The sequence below is a fragment of the Bubalus kerabau genome, chromosome 18 (assembly GCF_029407905.1).
Source record: "Bubalus kerabau isolate K-KA32 ecotype Philippines breed swamp buffalo chromosome 18, PCC_UOA_SB_1v2, whole genome shotgun sequence".
Taxonomy (NCBI): domain Eukaryota; kingdom Metazoa; phylum Chordata; class Mammalia; order Artiodactyla; family Bovidae; genus Bubalus; species Bubalus kerabau.
The window spans coordinates 1,492,186-1,509,173 of NC_073641.1; the positions used below are offsets into that span (position 1 = coordinate 1,492,186).

The 16,988-nt window shown below is 57.0% G+C and overlaps 1 protein-coding gene and 5 pseudogenes across 1 annotated transcript in view; all 6 read left to right on the forward strand.

Moving 5' to 3' along the window:
* The window catches only part of LOC129632894 (liprin-alpha-1-like), a 141,991-nt gene that overhangs the window by 70,055 nt on the left and 54,948 nt on the right, over positions 1–16,988 (forward strand). The window lies entirely within an intron of this gene.
* Positions 473–592, forward strand: LOC129633518 (uncharacterized; annotated as a pseudogene).
* On the forward strand, positions 4,025–4,144 carry LOC129633546 (uncharacterized; annotated as a pseudogene).
* LOC129633547 (uncharacterized) lies at positions 7,393–7,512 on the forward strand (annotated as a pseudogene).
* On the forward strand, positions 10,942–11,061 carry LOC129633548 (uncharacterized; annotated as a pseudogene).
* Positions 14,310–14,429, forward strand: LOC129633519 (uncharacterized; annotated as a pseudogene).

Consider the following 16,988-nt stretch of genomic DNA (forward strand, 5'->3'; position numbering starts at 1 on the left):
CCCGCAGGAGGTTCAGAGGCCCCCGGGCCGCGGGGATCGGGAGGCGGCGGGCCCCGAAGACCGACACCTCCGGGGTCGCGCGGCCCTGAGCAGCGAAGGGGATGGGGGGGGAGGCCCCGCTCAGCCAGCGCGGCCGGGTCTGGAGTGGCCGGGGGTGGGAGGGCGCCGAGACCTCCGCACCCCTCAGCCCACCCCCCAGGCCCCGCGCGCGCGCACGCACGCCCTCCCGGTCACTGGGGGGTCCTGGAAGCCCATCGGGCCCCCGGGCCCGGCCAGGCGGTTGCTGGTCTGGTGTTGGCGGTGTTCGGGGGCCGGGCCGGCGTCAGCAGGCTGGAGTGCGGTCGCGGGTCGTGCGGCTCAAGTACAGCACGGCCCCCCGAGGAGAGGGGCGGCCCGTTGGCCCGACCTGCAGGTCAGAGCGAAAGGGAGGCGAAGCGCAAGGCTCTTAGGGCGCCCCGCGGCGGCCGCGTCCGTCTCCGGCCCTACCGGCCTGAAGGCGCCCGATCTCGTCTGATCTCGGAAGCTAAGCAGGGTCGGGCCTGTTTAGTATCTTGGATGGGAGACCACCTGGGAATTCCGGGTGCTGGAGGCTTTTTTGCCTACCAGAAGAGGTCCTTTAGCCCCCGCCCCGCGTCCCAATTCTTGGACCCACACCCCCCTCGCCCCCCCCGCCACCCCCGCAGCCCCAGCCCCTCCCGGGGCGGGGGGAGTGAGTGGGTGGCCGGGGCCCCGACTCCCGCTGCAGACCTGGGTTGCCTCCCCGCGGCCCGCGAGCCCCTCCGCCTTCGCATTCGGCTTTCAGGAAACCAGACGACCGGCCGTCCCGTCTCCCTCTGGGGCTCCTTTGGCTTGCCTCAGGCAATCCCGGGGCTTGCACCGACTCCAGCCAGAGCCCCAGCCCCCGCCCCACCCCCAGCCTCGCAGGCGATCGCGCATGCGCATGCGAGCGCGCGCACAGATCGATGTGCCCAAACGGGGCATCTGGCTTGTTGGCTTGGACTGGGGGTGGATCTATGCCTGGGAGTGGGACTGCTGAACCATAGGCTACTTCTACTTTTAGTTCCTTCGCGAACCTCCATACTCTTTTCCATCCCGGCTGTACCAACTCCCATTCCTACTCAGCGTGGAGGAGAGTTCCCTTTGCTCCACAGCTTCTCCAGCATCTGCTATGGACAGACATTGCAATGAGGCCCAGTCGGACTCGGGCGAAGTGGTCCCTCCTTGGCGTTCGGAGTTGAGTCTCTCCAATCATTAGTGACGTGGAGCAAGATGACCGTTTGGAAATGCAGATGCAATTCTGTCACCATCCTGCTCCAACGGCTCTTGTATTTTCCCATCATATTGAAGATACGACCAATTCCCTTCATGCCTGCTCCTCACGTTCTTCTCGGATGTCTTTTCCCTGGAATGCCCTCTGCACTCTTTGGCTTCCATCCCATAGGGCATTTTCATTTCTTGAACGTCCTAAGTTTCCCTGGTCACCTAGACTTCCAGGATGCTGTTTTCCCTGCCTGAAATTCTTCCTGCATCTCAACCCTGGTTTACGTAGGTTCAACCTATGGACCTCAACGCAATGGTTACTCTGAAAAGCCTTCCCTGACACCCAGGTTTTGGTGAGGGTAGAGGCCCCTCGACAAGTTCTCAAAGGATCTGCCTGTGATGTATCATTAGATTCGTCTCAGTGAAAGCAGGAACTCGGTGTCTGCTTCTCTCCGCCTTCTAGTTCCAGAAACTTATTACATGCCTCCCAGCTCATCGTAGGTGCTCAGGATTTACTTAGCGTGTGAAAGACAGAAAAGTTCTTGGAAGCCTCCAGGTGTCACTTGGCTCGGCACTTTTGATCTCTTTGTATATTTGGCGATTCCATTCTTTCCTTTCCTGGGTTCATGTGTACGCTATATTCAAGGCACAATCTAAGGCATTAAGACATATCCATCAGTATGGGTTCTTGCTTTCAAGGAACTCGTACAGCAGATTTCTACAGTTTAGGGCTTTTCAAATGCTCTAGAAGAATGTGAACGTTCAGTGTGATCCATTTTCATTTCCAAGAAAGATCGTTTGACTTCCATAGCAAAGGTGGAGACCTTCCGACGTGTAGTCCAATACTTAGACCTTGACCATGTCAGGCAAGTCTTGCGGTTCCTTCTGGAGGTGTGTGGCTCTTGCAGAAACGTGAAGATCTTCCATCGTCCTCGGACTTTGGTGTCATTTGCAATCATCAAGAAAGCTTCCAGGTATAGGTTCCAGACCACCACCGCACACACTCAGTAGCCAACGGAGTGGATTCCAGGAATATGCGTTGTTAACCAGCATCACCGTTGATATTGTTGCTGCACGCTCTATGCAGTGGCCAGGGCCTGGATTGTCCACTGGGTCTCATGTGGAATGGAAAGAAGGGCTTCCCCCCCACCCCACCCCACCCCCCACTGTTGACAGCCTTGTGACTAGAAACGGGCCCCGAAACAAGAATCAGACAAACCAGATAAGCCCAGATGGTAGTCCATGAGATGAAGGAACTAAGCAGCTGGTTGGGATGGCGCCAAGGGGAAAGGTTGCTCTTTTTGTCTCCCGCTCTACTCCTTTCTTCCTGGACGCCTTAGGGGTTCATCATGGAGATTTGAAATAAAGTTCACCAAAGTCATATGTGTTGAATCAAGATTTTGCATTTCACCATCTCTCAAAAACGAAGAGTGCTTAACCTGCACAGGTTTCTTTCAAAAAAGTCAATTGCTTTTCAGTTCTGGGGTTTCTCTCTTGCCTTGTTCAAGTAGCCTTAAGAGTAAAAATCAACGAAAACTAAAGAAAGATTCCAAGATACCAACAAAGGACACCTTCTGTTTCTTCAATCATCTTTCCACTTAGTAGCACACGAGCTCTTTTCTTTGTATTTTGCCTAGGGAATTCGCAATGTGCTGGTTGAGATGGCAAGGCATCCGCCCGCAGGAGACTCGGGTTTGATCCCTGGGTCGGGAAGATCCCCTGGAGGAGGAAATGGCAACCCACTCCAGTATTCTCGCCTGGGAAATGCCACGGACAGAGGAGCCTGATGGGCCGCACTCCATGGGTCGTATAAGAGTTGGGCTCAACCCAGCAACTACGAACAGAAGTATTTCCAAAGACCACACTCGTGTGTGTGTGTGTGTGTGTGTGTGTGTGTGTGTATCTCCCTCTCGCCGTCTTGGAGTCTGTCTCGGAAGCTTCATGGATTTCTGCCTCTGTCTCTCCCGACAGCCGTCCGCCGGGCCTTTGGTCTGGCCCCGGCCTCTCCCAGGTGCTATGGCTCTGGCTGAGGAGCTCGCGCAGGCCAGCTGTCTCCCATGGCGTGGGTGCGTGCGAGTGTGTGTGTCTGTCTGTGTGCCTGCCTGTGGTTCGTCTGCTCTCTCAGGAAGGTCGGGTGCTTGGCGGGCGGCGTGGGGACAAGGGGGGCGCCTCGGTAGGGCAAAGGGGCGGGGCTGAGGCGCTCCGGTCGACCGCGCCTCCGTGGCTCCCGGTGGGTTTGGGCAGCGGGCAGGTGCCGGGCAAGTTGGGCGCTCAAGATTCGCTGCGCCTAGGCCCGCAGGAGGTTCAGAGGCCCCCGGGCCGCGGGGATCGGGAGGCGGCGGGCCCCGAAGACCGACACCTCCGGGGTCGCGCGGCCCTGAGCAGCGAAGGGGATGGGGGGGGAGGCCCCGCTCAGCCAGCGCGGCCGGGTCTGGAGTGGCCGGGGGTGGGAGGGCGCCGAGACCTCCGCACCCCTCAGCCCACCCCCCAGGCCCCGCGCGCGCGCACGCACGCCCTCCCGGTCACTGGGGGGTCCTGGAAGCCCATCGGGCCCCCGGGCCCGGCCAGGCGGTTGCTGGTCTGGTGTTGGCGGTGTTCGGGGGCCGGGCCGGCGTCAGCAGGCTGGAGTGCGGTCGCGGGTCGTGCGGCTCAAGTACAGCACGGCCCCCCGAGGAGAGGGGCGGCCCGTTGGCCCGACCTGCAGGTCAGAGCGAAAGGGAGGCGAAGCGCAAGGCTCTTAGGGCGCCCCGCGGCGGCCGCGTCCGTCTCCGGCCCTACCGGCCTGAAGGCGCCCGATCTCGTCTGATCTCGGAAGCTAAGCAGGGTCGGGCCTGTTCAGTATCTTGGATGGGAGACCACCTGGGAATTCCGGGTGCTGGAGGCTTTTTTGCCTACCAGAAGAGGTCCTTTAGCCCCCGCCCCGCGTCCCAATTCTTGGACCCACACCCCCCTCGCCCCCCCGCCACCCCCGCAGCCCCAGCCCCTCCCGGGGCGGGGGGAGTGAGTGGGTGGCCGGGGCCCCGACTCCCGCTGCAGACCTGGGTTGCCTCCCCGCGGCCCGCGAGCCCCTCCGCCTTCGCATTCGGCTTTCAGGAAACCAGACGACCGGCCGTCCCGTCTCCCTCTGGGGCTCCTTTGGCTTGCCTCAGGCAATCCCGGGGCTTGCACCGACTCCAGCCAGAGCCCCAGCCCCCGCCCCACCCCCAGCCTCGCAGGCGATCGCGCATGCGCATGCGAGCGCGCGCACAGATCGATGTGCCCAAACGGGGCATCTGGCTTGTTGGCTTGGACTGGGGGTGGATCTATGCCTGGGAGTGGGACTGCTGAACCATAGGCTACTTCTACTTTTAGTTCCTTCGCGAACCTCCATACTCTTTTCCATCCCGGCTGTACCAACTCCCATTCCTACTCAGCGTGGAGGAGAGTTCCCTTTGCTCCACAGCTTCTCCAGCATCTGCTATGGACAGACATTGCAATGAGGCCCAGTCGGACTCGGGCGAAGTGGTCCCTCCTTGGCGTTCGGAGTTGAGTCTCTCCAATCATTAGTGACGTGGAGCAAGATGACCGTTTGGAAATGCAGATGCAATTCTGTCACCATCCTGCTCCAACGGCTCTTGTATTTTCCCATCATATTGAAGATAGGACCAATTCCCTTCATGCCTGCTCCTCACGTTCTTCTCGGATGTCTTTTCCCTGGAATGCCCTCTGCACTCTTTGGCTTCCATCCCATAGGGCATTTTCATTTCTTGAACGTCCTAAGTTTCCCTGGTCACCTAGACTTCCAGGATGCTGTTTTCCCTGCCTGAAATTCTTCCTGCATCTCAACCCTGGTTTACGTAGGTTCCACCTATGGACCTCAACGCAATGGTTACTCTGAAAAGCCTTCCCTGACACCCAGGTTTTGGTGAGGGTAGAGGCCCCTCGACAAGTTCTCAAAGGATCTGCCTGTGATGTATCATTAGATTCGTCTCAGTGAAAGCAGGAACTCGGTGTCTGCTTCTCTCCGCCTTCTAGTTCCAGAAACTTATTACATGCCTCCCAGCTCATCGTAGGTGCTCAGGATTTACTTAGCGTGTGAAAGACAGAAAAGTTCTTGGAAGCCTCCAGGTGTCACTTGGCTCGGCACTTTTGATCTCTTTGTATATTTGGCGATTCCATTCTTTCCTTTCCTGGGTTCATGTGTACGCTATATTCAAGGCACAATCTAAGGCATTAAGACATATCCATCAGTATGGGTTCTTGCTTTCAAGGAACTCGTACAGCAGATTTCTACAGTTTAGGGCTTTTCAAATGCTCTAGAAGAATGTGAACGTTCAGTGTGATCCATTTTCATTTCCAAGAAAGATCGTTTGACTTCCATAGCAAAGGTGGAGACCTTCCGACGTGTAGTCCAATACTTAGACCTTGACCATGTCAGGCAAGTCTTGCGGTTCCTTCTGGAGGTGTGTGGCTCTTGCAGAAACGTGAAGATCTTCCATCGTCCTCGGACTTTGGTGTCATTTGCAATCATCAAGAAAGCTTCCAGGTATAGGTTCCAGACCACCACCGCACACACTCAGTAGCCAACGGAGTGGATTCCAGGAATATGCGTTGTTAACCAGCATCACCGTTGATATTGTTGCTGCACGCTCTATGCAGTGGCCAGGGCCTGGATTGTCCACTGGGTCTCATGTGGAATGGAAAGAAGGGCTTCCCCCACCCCCCACCCCACCCCCCACTCTTGACAGCCTTGTGACTAGAAACGGGCCCCGAAACAAGAATCAGACAAACCAGATAAGCCCAGATGGTAGTCCATGAGATGAAGGAACTAAGCAGCTGGTTGGGATGGCGCCAAGGGGAAAGGTTGCTCTTTTTGTCTCCCGCTCTACTCCTTTCTTCCTGGACGCCTTAGGGGTTCATCATGGAGATTTGAAATAAAGTTCACCAAAGTCATATGTGTTGAATCAAGATTTTGCGTTTCACCATCTCTCAAAAACGAAGAGTGCTTAACCTGCACAGGTTTCTTTCAAAAAAGTCAATTGCTTTTCAGTTCTGGGGTTTCTCTCTTGCCTTGTTCAAGTAGCCTTAAGAGTAAAAATCAACGAAAACTAAAGAAAGATTCCAAGATACCAACAAAGGACACCTTCTGTTTCTTCAATCATCTTTCCACTTAGTAGCACACGAGCTCTTTTCTTTGTATTTTGCCTAGGGAATTCGCAATGTGCTGGTTCAGAGGGCAAGGCATCCGCCCGCAGGAGACTCGGGTTTGACCCCTGGGTCGGGAAGATCCCCTGGAGAAGGTAATGGCAACCCACTCCAGTATTCTCGCCTGGGAAATGCCACGGACAGAGGAGCCTGATGGGCCGCACTCCATGGGTCGTATAAGAGTTGGGCTCAACCCAGCAACTACGAACAGAAGTATTTCCAAAGACCACACTCGTGTGTTTGTGTGTGTGTGTGTGTGTGTGTGTCTGTCTGTCTGTGTGCCTGCCTGTGGTTCGTCTGCTCTCTCAGGAAGGTCGGGTGCTTGGCGGGCGGCGTGGGGACAAGGGGGGCGCCTCGGTAGGGCAAAGGGGCGGGGCTGAGGCGCTCCGGTCGACCGCGCCTCCGTGGCTCCCGGTGGGTTTGGGCAGCGGGCAGGTGCCGGGCAAGTTGGGCGCTCAAGATTCGCTGCGCCTAGGCCCGCAGGAGGTTCAGAGGCCCCCGGGCCGCGGGGATCGGGAGGCGGCGGGCCCCGAAGACCGACACCTCCGGGGTCGCGCGGCCCTGAGCAGCGAAGGGGATGGGGGGGGAGGCCCCGCTCAGCCAGCGCGGCCGGGTCTGGAGTGGCCGGGGGTGGGAGGGCGCCGAGACCTCCGCACCCCTCAGCCCACCCCCCAGGCCCCGCGCGCGCGCACGCACGCCCTCCCGGTCACTGGGGGGTCCTGGAAGCCCATCGGGCCCCCGGGCCCGGCCAGGCGGTTGCTGGTCTGGTGTTGGCGGTGTTCGGGGGCCGGGCCGGCGTCAGCAGGCTGGAGTGCGGTCGCGGGTCGTGCGGCTCAAGTACAGCACGGCCCCCCGAGGAGAGGGGCGGCCCGTTGGCCCGACCTGCAGGTCAGAGCGAAAGGGAGGCGAAGCGCAAGGCTCTTAGGGCGCCCCGCGGCGGCCGCGTCCGTCTCCGGCCCTACCGGCCTGAAGGCGCCCGATCTCGTCTGATCTCGGAAGCTAAGCAGGGTCGGGCCTGTTCAGTATCTTGGATGGGAGACCACCTGGGAATTCCGGGTGCTGGAGGCTTTTTTGCCTACCAGAAGAGGTCCTTTAGCCCCCGCCCCGCGTCCCAATTCTTGGACCCACACCCCCCTCGCCCCCCCGCCACCCCCGCAGCCCCAGCCCCTCCCGGGGCGGGGGGAGTGAGTGGGTGGCCGGGGCCCCGACTCCCGCTGCAGACCTGGGTTGCCTCCCCGCGGCCCGCGAGCCCCTCCGCCTTCGCATTCGGCTTTCAGGAAACCAGACGACCGGCCGTCCCGTCTCCCTCTGGGGCTCCTTTGGCTTGCCTCAGGCAATCCCGGGGCTTGCACCGACTCCAGCCAGAGCCCCAGCCCCCGCCCCACCCCCAGCCTCGCAGGCGATCGCGCATGCGCATGCGAGCGCGCGCACAGATCGATGTGCCCAAACGGGGCATCTGGCTTGTTGGCTTGGACTGGGGGTGGATCTATGCCTGGGAGTGGGACTGCTGAACCATAGGCTACTTCTACTTTTAGTTCCTTCGCGAACCTCCATACTCTTTTCCATCCCGGCTGTACCAACTCCCATTCCTACTCAGCGTGGAGGAGAGTTCCCTTTGCTCCACAGCTTCTCCAGCATCTGCTATGGACAGACATTGCAATGAGGCCCAGTCGGACTCGGGCGAAGTGGTCCCTCCTTGGCGTTCGGAGTTGAGTCTCTCCAATCATTAGTGACGTGGAGCAAGATGACCGTTTGGAAATGCAGATGCAATTCTGTCACCATCCTGCTCCAACGGCTCTTGTATTTTCCCATCATATTGAAGATACGACCAATTCCCTTCATGCCTGCTCCTCACGTTCTTCTCGGATGTCTTTTCCCTGGAATGCCCTCTGCACTCTTTGGCTTCCATCCCATAGGGCATTTTCATTTCTTGAACGTCCTAAGTTTCCCTGGTCACGTAGACTTCCAGGATGCTGTTTTCCCTGCCTGAAATTCTTCCTGCATCTCAACCCTGGTTTACGTAGGTTCAACCTATGGACCTCAACGCAATGGTTACTCTGAAAAGCCTTCCCTGACACCCAGGTTTTGGTGAGGGTAGAGGCCCCTCGACAAGTTCTCCAAGGATCTGCCTGTGATGTATCATTAGATTCGTCTCAGTGAAAGCAGGAACTCGGTGTCTGCTTCTCTCCGCCTTCTAGTTCCAGAAACTTATTACATGCCTCCCAGCTCATCGTAGGTGCTCAGGATTTACTTAGCGTGTGAAAGACAGAAAAGTTCTTGGAAGCCTCCAGGTGTCACTTGGCTCGGCACTTTTGATCTCTTTGTATATTTGGCGATTCCATTCTTTCCTTTCCTGGGTTCATGTGTACGCTATATTCAAGGCACAATCTAAGGCATTAAGACATATCCATCAGTATAGGTTCTTGCTTTCAAGGAACTCGTACAGCAGATTTCTACAGTTTAGGGCTTTTCAAATGCTCTAGAAGAATGTGAACGTTCAGTGTGATCCATTTTCATTTCCAAGAAAGATCGTTTGACTTCCATAGCAAAGGTGGAGACCTTCCGACGTGTAGTCCAATACTTAGACCTTGACCATGTCAGGCAAGTCTTGCGGTTCCTTCTGGAGGTGTGTGGCTCTTGCAGAAACGTGAAGATCTTCCATCGTCCTCGGACTTTGGTGTCATTTGCAATCATCAAGAAAGCTTCCAGGTATAGGTTCCAGACCACCACCGCACACACTCAGTAGCCAACGGAGTGGATTCCAGGAATATGCGTTGTTAACCAGCATCACCGTTGATATTGTTGCTGCACGCTCTATGCAGTGGCCAGGGCCTGGATTGTCCACTGGGTCTCATGTGGAATGGAAAGAAGGGCTTCCCCCCCACCCCACCCCACCCCCCACTGTTGACAGCCTTGTGACTAGAAACGGGCCCCGAAACAAGAATCAGACAAACCAGATAAGCCCAGATGGTAGTCCATGAGATGAAGGAACTAAGCAGCTGGTTGGGATGGCGCCAAGGGGAAAGGTTGCTCTTTTTGTCTCCCGCTCTACTCCTTTCTTCCTGGACGCCTTAGGGGTTCATCATGGAGATTTGAAATAAAGTTCACCAAAGTCATATGTGTTGAATCAAGATTTTGCATTTCACCATCTCTCAAAAACGAAGAGTGCTTAACCTGCACAGGTTTCTTTCAAAAAAGTCAATTGCTTTTCAGTTCTGGGGTTTCTCTCTTGCCTTGTTCAAGTAGCCTTAAGAGTAAAAATCAACGAAAACTAAAGAAAGATTCCAAGATACCAACAAAGGACACCTTCTGTTTCTTCAATCATCTTTCCACTTAGTAGCACACGAGCTCTTTTCTTTGTATTTTGCCTAGGGAATTCGCAATGTGCTGGTTGAGATGGCAAGGCATCCGCCCGCAGGAGACTCGGGTTTGATCCCTGGGTCGGGAAGATCCCCTGGAGGAGGAAATGGCAACCCACTCCAGTATTCTCGCCTGGGAAATGCCACGGACAGAGGAGCCTGATGGGCCGCACTCCATGGGTCGTATAAGAGTTGGGCTCAACCCAGCAACTACGAACAGAAGAATTTCCAAAGACCACACTCGTGTGTGTGTGTGTGTGTGTGTGTGTGTGTGTATCTCCCTCTCGCCGTCTTGGAGTCTGTCTCGGAAGCTTCATGGATTTCTGCCTCTGTCTCTCCCGACAGCCGTCCGCCGGGCCTTTGGTCTGGCCCCGGCCTCTCCCAGGTGCTATGGCTCTGGCTGAGGAGCTCGCGCAGGCCAGCTGTCTCCCATGGCGTGGGTGCGTGCGAGTGTGTGTGTCTGTCTGTGTGCCTGCCTGTGGTTCGTCTGCTCTCTCAGGAAGGTCGGGTGCTTGGCGGGCGGCGTGGGGACAAGGGGGGCGCCTCGGTAGGGCAAAGGGGCGGGGCTGAGGCGCTCCGGTCGACCGCGCCTCCGTGGCTCCCGGTGGGTTTGGGCAGCGGGCAGGTGCCGGGCAAGTTGGGCGCTCAAGATTCGCTGCGCCTAGGCCCGCAGGAGGTTCAGAGGCCCCCGGGCCGCGGGGATCGGGAGGCGGCGGGCCCCGAAGACCGACACCTCCGGGGTCGCGCGGCCCTGAGCAGCGAAGGGGATGGGGGGGGAGGCCCCGCTCAGCCAGCGCGGCCGGGTCTGGAGTGGCCGGGGGTGGGAGGGCGCCGAGACCTCCGCACCCCTCAGCCCACCCCCCAGGCCCCGCGCGCGCGCACGCACGCCCTCCCGGTCACTGGGGGGTCCTGGAAGCCCATCGGGCCCCCGGGCCCGGCCAGGCGGTTGCTGGTCTGGTGTTGGCGGTGTTCGGGGGCCGGGCCGGCGTCAGCAGGCTGGAGTGCGGTCGCGGGTCGTGCGGCTCAAGTACAGCACGGCCCCCCGAGGAGAGGGGCGGCCCGTTGGCCCGACCTGCAGGTCAGAGCGAAAGGGAGGCGAAGCGCAAGGCTCTTAGGGCGCCCCGCGGCGGCCGCGTCCGTCTCCGGCCCTACCGGCCTGAAGGCGCCCGATCTCGTCTGATCTCGGAAGCTAAGCAGGGTCGGGCCTGTTCAGTATCTTGGATGGGAGACCACCTGGGAATTCCGGGTGCTGGAGGCTTTTTTGCCTACCAGAAGAGGTCCTTTAGCCCCCGCCCCGCGTCCCAATTCTTGGACCCACACCCCCCTCGCCCCCCCGCCACCCCCGCAGCCCCAGCCCCTCCCGGGGCGGGGGGAGTGAGTGGGTGGCCGGGGCCCCGACTCCCGCTGCAGACCTGGGTTGCCTCCCCGCGGCCCGCGAGCCCCTCCGCCTTCGCATTCGGCTTTCAGGAAACCAGACGACCGGCCGTCCCGTCTCCCTCTGGGGCTCCTTTGGCTTGCCTCAGGCAATCCCGGGGCTTGCACCGACTCCAGCCAGAGCCCCAGCCCCCGCCCCACCCCCAGCCTCGCAGGCGATCGCGCATGCGCATGCGAGCGCGCGCACAGATCGATGTGCCCAAACGGGGCATCTGGCTTGTTGGCTTGGACTGGGGGTGGATCTATGCCTGGGAGTGGGACTGCTGAACCATAGGCTACTTCTACTTTTAGTTCCTTCGCGAACCTCCATACTCTTTTCCATCCCGGCTGTACCAACTCCCATTCCTACTCAGCGTGGAGGAGAGTTCCCTTTGCTCCACAGCTTCTCCAGCATCTGCTATGGACAGACATTGCAATGAGGCCCAGTCGGACTCGGGCGAAGTGGTCCCTCCTTGGCGTTCGGAGTTGAGTCTCTCCAATCATTAGTGACGTGGAGCAAGATGACCGTTTGGAAATGCAGATGCAATTCTGTCACCATCCTGCTCCAACGGCTCTTGTATTTTCCCATCATATTGAAGATACGACCAATTCCCTTCATGCCTGCTCCTCACGTTCTTCTCGGATGTCTTTTCCCTGGAATGCCCTCTGCACTCTTTGGCTTCCATCCCATAGGGCATTTTCATTTCTTGAACGTCCTAAGTTTCCCTGGTCACCTAGACTTCCAGGATGCTGTTTTCCCTGCCTGAAATTCTTCCTGCATCTCAACCCTGGTTTACGTAGGTTCAACCTATGGACCTCAACGCAATGGTTACTCTGAAAAGCCTTCCCTGACACCCAGGTTTTGGTGAGGGTAGAGGCCCCTCGACAAGTTCTCCAAGGATCTGCCTGTGATGTATCATTAGATTCGTCTCAGTGAAAGCAGGAACTCGGTGTCTGCTTCTCTCCGCCTTCTAGTTCCAGAAACTTATTACATGCCTCCCAGCTCATCGTAGGTGCTCAGGATTTACTTAGCGTGTGAAAGACAGAAAAGTTCTTGGAAGCCTCCAGGTGTCACTTGGCTCGGCACTTTTGATCTCTTTGTATATTTGGCGATTCCATTCTTTCCTTTCCTGGGTTCATGTGTACGCTATATTCAAGGCACAATCTAAGGCATTAAGACATATCCATCAGTATAGGTTCTTGCTTTCAAGGAACTCGTACAGCAGATTTCTACAGTTTAGGGCTTTTCAAATGCTCTAGAAGAATGTGAACGTTCAGTGTGATCCATTTTCATTTCCAAGAAAGATCGTTTGACTTCCATAGCAAAGGTGGAGACCTTCCGACGTGTAGTCCAATACTTAGACCTTGACCATGTCAGGCAAGTCTTGCGGTTCCTTCTGGAGGTGTGTGGCTCTTGCAGAAACGTGAAGATCTTCCATCGTCCTCGGACTTTGGTGTCATTTGCAATCATCAAGAAAGCTTCCAGGTATAGGTTCCAGACCACCACCGCACACACTCAGTAGCCAACGGAGTGGATTCCAGGAATATGCGTTGTTAACCAGCATCACCGTTGATATTGTTGCTGCACGCTCTATGCAGTGGCCAGGGCCTGGATTGTCCACTGGGTCTCATGTGGAATGGAAAGAAGGGCTTCCCCCACCCCCCACCCCACCCCCCACTCTTGACAGCCTTGTGACTAGAAACGGGCCCCGAAACAAGAATCAGACAAACCAGATAAGCCCAGATGGTAGTCCATGAGATGAAGGAACTAAGCAGCTGGTTGGGATGGCGCCAAGGGGAAAGGTTGCTCTTTTTGTCTCCCGCTCTACTCCTTTCTTCCTGGACGCCTTAGGGGTTCATCATGGAGATTTGAAATAAAGTTCACCAAAGTCATATGTGTTGAATCAAGATTTTGCGTTTCACCATCTCTCAAAAACGAAGAGTGCTTAACCTGCACAGGTTTCTTTCAAAAAAGTCAATTGCTTTTCAGTTCTGGGGTTTCTCTCTTGCCTTGTTCAAGTAGCCTTAAGAGTAAAAATCAACGAAAACTAAAGAAAGATTCCAAGATACCAACAAAGGACACCTTCTGTTTCTTCAATCATCTTTCCACTTAGTAGCACACGAGCTCTTTTCTTTGTATTTTGCCTAGGGAATTCGCAATGTGCTGGTTCAGAGGGCAAGGCATCCGCCCGCAGGAGACTCGGGTTTGACCCCTGGGTCGGGAAGATCCCCTGGAGAAGGTAATGGCAACCCACTCCAGTATTCTCGCCTGGGAAATGCCACGGACAGAGGAGCCTGATGGGCCGCACTCCATGGGTCGTATAAGAGTTGGGCTCAACCCAGCAACTACGAACAGAAGTATTTCCAAAGACCACACTCGTGTGTTTGTGTGTGTGTGTGTGTGTGTGTGTGTGTCTGTCTGTGTGCCTGCCTGTGGTTCGTCTGCTCTCTCAGGAAGGTCGGGTGCTTGGCGGGCGGCGTGGGGACAAGGGGGGCGCCTCGGTAGGGCAAAGGGGCGGGGCTGAGGCGCTCCGGTCGACCGCGCCTCCGTGGCTCCCGGTGGGTTTGGGCAGCGGGCAGGTGCCGGGCAAGTTGGGCGCTCAAGATTCGCTGCGCCTAGGCCCGCAGGAGGTTCAGAGGCCCCCGGGCCGCGGGGATCGGGAGGCGGCGGGCCCCGAAGACCGACACCTCCGGGGTCGCGCGGCCCTGAGCAGCGAAGGGGATGGGGGGGGAGGCCCCGCTCAGCCAGCGCGGCCGGGTCTGGAGTGGCCGGGGGTGGGAGGGCGCCGAGACCTCCGCACCCCTCAGCCCACCCCCCAGGCCCCGCGCGCGCGCACGCACGCCCTCCCGGTCACTGGGGGGTCCTGGAAGCCCATCGGGCCCCCGGGCCCGGCCAGGCGGTTGCTGGTCTGGTGTTGGCGGTGTTCGGGGGCCGGGCCGGCGTCAGCAGGCTGGAGTGCGGTCGCGGGTCGTGCGGCTCAAGTACAGCACGGCCCCCCGAGGAGAGGGGCGGCCCGTTGGCCCGACCTGCAGGTCAGAGCGAAAGGGAGGCGAAGCGCAAGGCTCTTAGGGCGCCCCGCGGCGGCCGCGTCCGTCTCCGGCCCTACCGGCCTGAAGGCGCCCGATCTCGTCTGATCTCGGAAGCTAAGCAGGGTCGGGCCTGTTTAGTATCTTGGATGGGAGACCACCTGGGAATTCCGGGTGCTGGAGGCTTTTTTGCCTACCAGAAGAGGTCCTTTAGCCCCCGCCCCGCGTCCCAATTCTTGGACCCACACCCCCCTCGCCCCCCCGCCACCCCCGCAGCCCCAGCCCCTCCCGGGGCGGGGGGAGTGAGTGGGTGGCCGGGGCCCCGACTCCCGCTGCAGACCTGGGTTGCCTCCCCGCGGCCCGCGAGCCCCTCCGCCTTCGCATTCGGCTTTCAGGAAACCAGACGACCGGCCGTCCCGTCTCCCTCTGGGGCTCCTTTGGCTTGCCTCAGGCAATCCCGGGGCTTGCACCGACTCCAGCCAGAGCCCCAGCCCCCGCCCCACCCCCAGCCTCGCAGGCGATCGCGCATGCGCATGCGAGCGCGCGCACAGATCGATGTGCCCAAACGGGGCATCTGGCTTGTTGGCTTGGACTGGGGGTGGATCTATGCCTGGGAGTGGGACTGCTGAACCATAGGCTACTTCTACTTTTAGTTCCTTCGCGAACCTCCATACTCTTTTCCATCCCGGCTGTACCAACTCCCATTCCTACTCAGCGTGGAGGAGAGTTCCCTTTGCTCCACAGCTTCTCCAGCATCTGCTATGGACAGACATTGCAATGAGGCCCAGTCGGACTCGGGCGAAGTGGTCCCTCCTTGGCGTTCGGAGTTGAGTCTCTCCAATCATTAGTGACGTGGAGCAAGATGACCGTTTGGAAATGCAGATGCAATTCTGTCACCATCCTGCTCCAACGGCTCTTGTATTTTCCCATCATATTGAAGATACGACCAATTCCCTTCATGCCTGCTCCTCACGTTCTTCTCGGATGTCTTTTCCCTGGAATGCCCTCTGCACTCTTTGGCTTCCATCCCATAGGGCATTTTCATTTCTTGAACGTCCTAAGTTTCCCTGGTCACCTAGACTTCCAGGATGCTGTTTTCCCTGCCTGAAATTCTTCCTGCATCTCAACCCTGGTTTACGTAGGTTCCACCTATGGACCTCAACGCAATGGTTACTCTGAAAAGCCTTCCCTGACACCCAGGTTTTGGTGAGGGTAGAGGCCCCTCGACAAGTTCTCAAAGGATCTGCCTGTGATGTATCATTAGATTCGTCTCAGTGAAAGCAGGAACTCGGTGTCTGCTTCTCTCCGCCTTCTAGTTCCAGAAACTTATTACATGCCTCCCAGCTCATCGTAGGTGCTCAGGATTTACTTAGCGTGTGAAAGACAGAAAAGTTCTTGGAAGCCTCCAGGTGTCACTTGGCTCGGCACTTTTGATCTCTTTGTATATTTGGCGATTCCATTCTTTCCTTTCCTGGGTTCATGTGTACGCTATATTCAAGGCACAATCTAAGGCATTAAGACATATCCATCAGTATGGGTTCTTGCTTTCAAGGAACTCGTACAGCAGATTTCTACAGTTTAGGGCTTTTCAAATGCTCTAGAAGAATGTGAACGTTCAGTGTGATCCATTTTCATTTCCAAGAAAGATCGTTTGACTTCCATAGCAAAGGTGGAGACCTTCCGACGTGTAGTCCAATACTTAGACCTTGACCATGTCAGGCAAGTCTTGCGGTTCCTTCTGGAGGTGTGTGGCTCTTGCAGAAACGTGAAGATCTTCCATCGTCCTCGGACTTTGGTGTCATTTGCAATCATCAAGAAAGCTTCCAGGTATAGGTTCCAGACCACCACCGCACACACTCAGTAGCCAACGGAGTGGATTCCAGGAATATGCGTTGTTAACCAGCATCACCGTTGATATTGTTGCTGCACGCTCTATGCAGTGGCCAGGGCCTGGATTGTCCACTGGGTCTCATGTGGAATGGAAAGAAGGGCTTCCCCCACCCCCCACCCCACCCCCCACTCTTGACAGCCTTGTGACTAGAAACGGGCCCCGAAACAAGAATCAGACAAACCAGATAAGCCCAGATGGTAGTCCATGAGATGAAGGAACTAAGCAGCTGGTTGGGATGGCGCCAAGGGGAAAGGTTGCTCTTTTTGTCTCCCGCTCTACTCCTTTCTTCCTGGACGCCTTAGGGGTTCATCATGGAGATTTGAAATAAAGTTCACCAAAGTCATATGTGTTGAATCAAGATTTTGCGTTTCACCATCTCTCAAAAACGAAGAGTGCTTAACCTGCACAGGTTTCTTTCAAAAAAGTCAATTGCTTTTCAGTTCTGGGGTTTCTCTCTTGCCTTGTTCAAGTAGCCTTAAGAGTAAAAATCAACGAAAACTAAAGAAAGATTCCAAGATACCAACAAAGGACACCTTCTGTTTCTTCAATCATCTTTCCACTTAGTAGCACACGAGCTCTTTTCTTTGTATTTTGCCTAGGGAATTCGCAATGTGCTGGTTCAGAGGGCAAGGCATCCGCCCGCAGGAGACTCGGGTTTGACCCCTGGGTCGGGAAGATCCCCTGGAGAAGGTAATGGCAACCCACTCCAGTATTCTCGCCTGGGAAATGCCACGGACAGAGGAGCCTGATGGGCCGCACTCCATGGGTCGTATAAGAGTTGGGCTCAACCCAGCAACTACGAACAGAAGTATTTCCAAAGACCACACTCGTGTGTTTGTGTGTGTGTGTGTGTG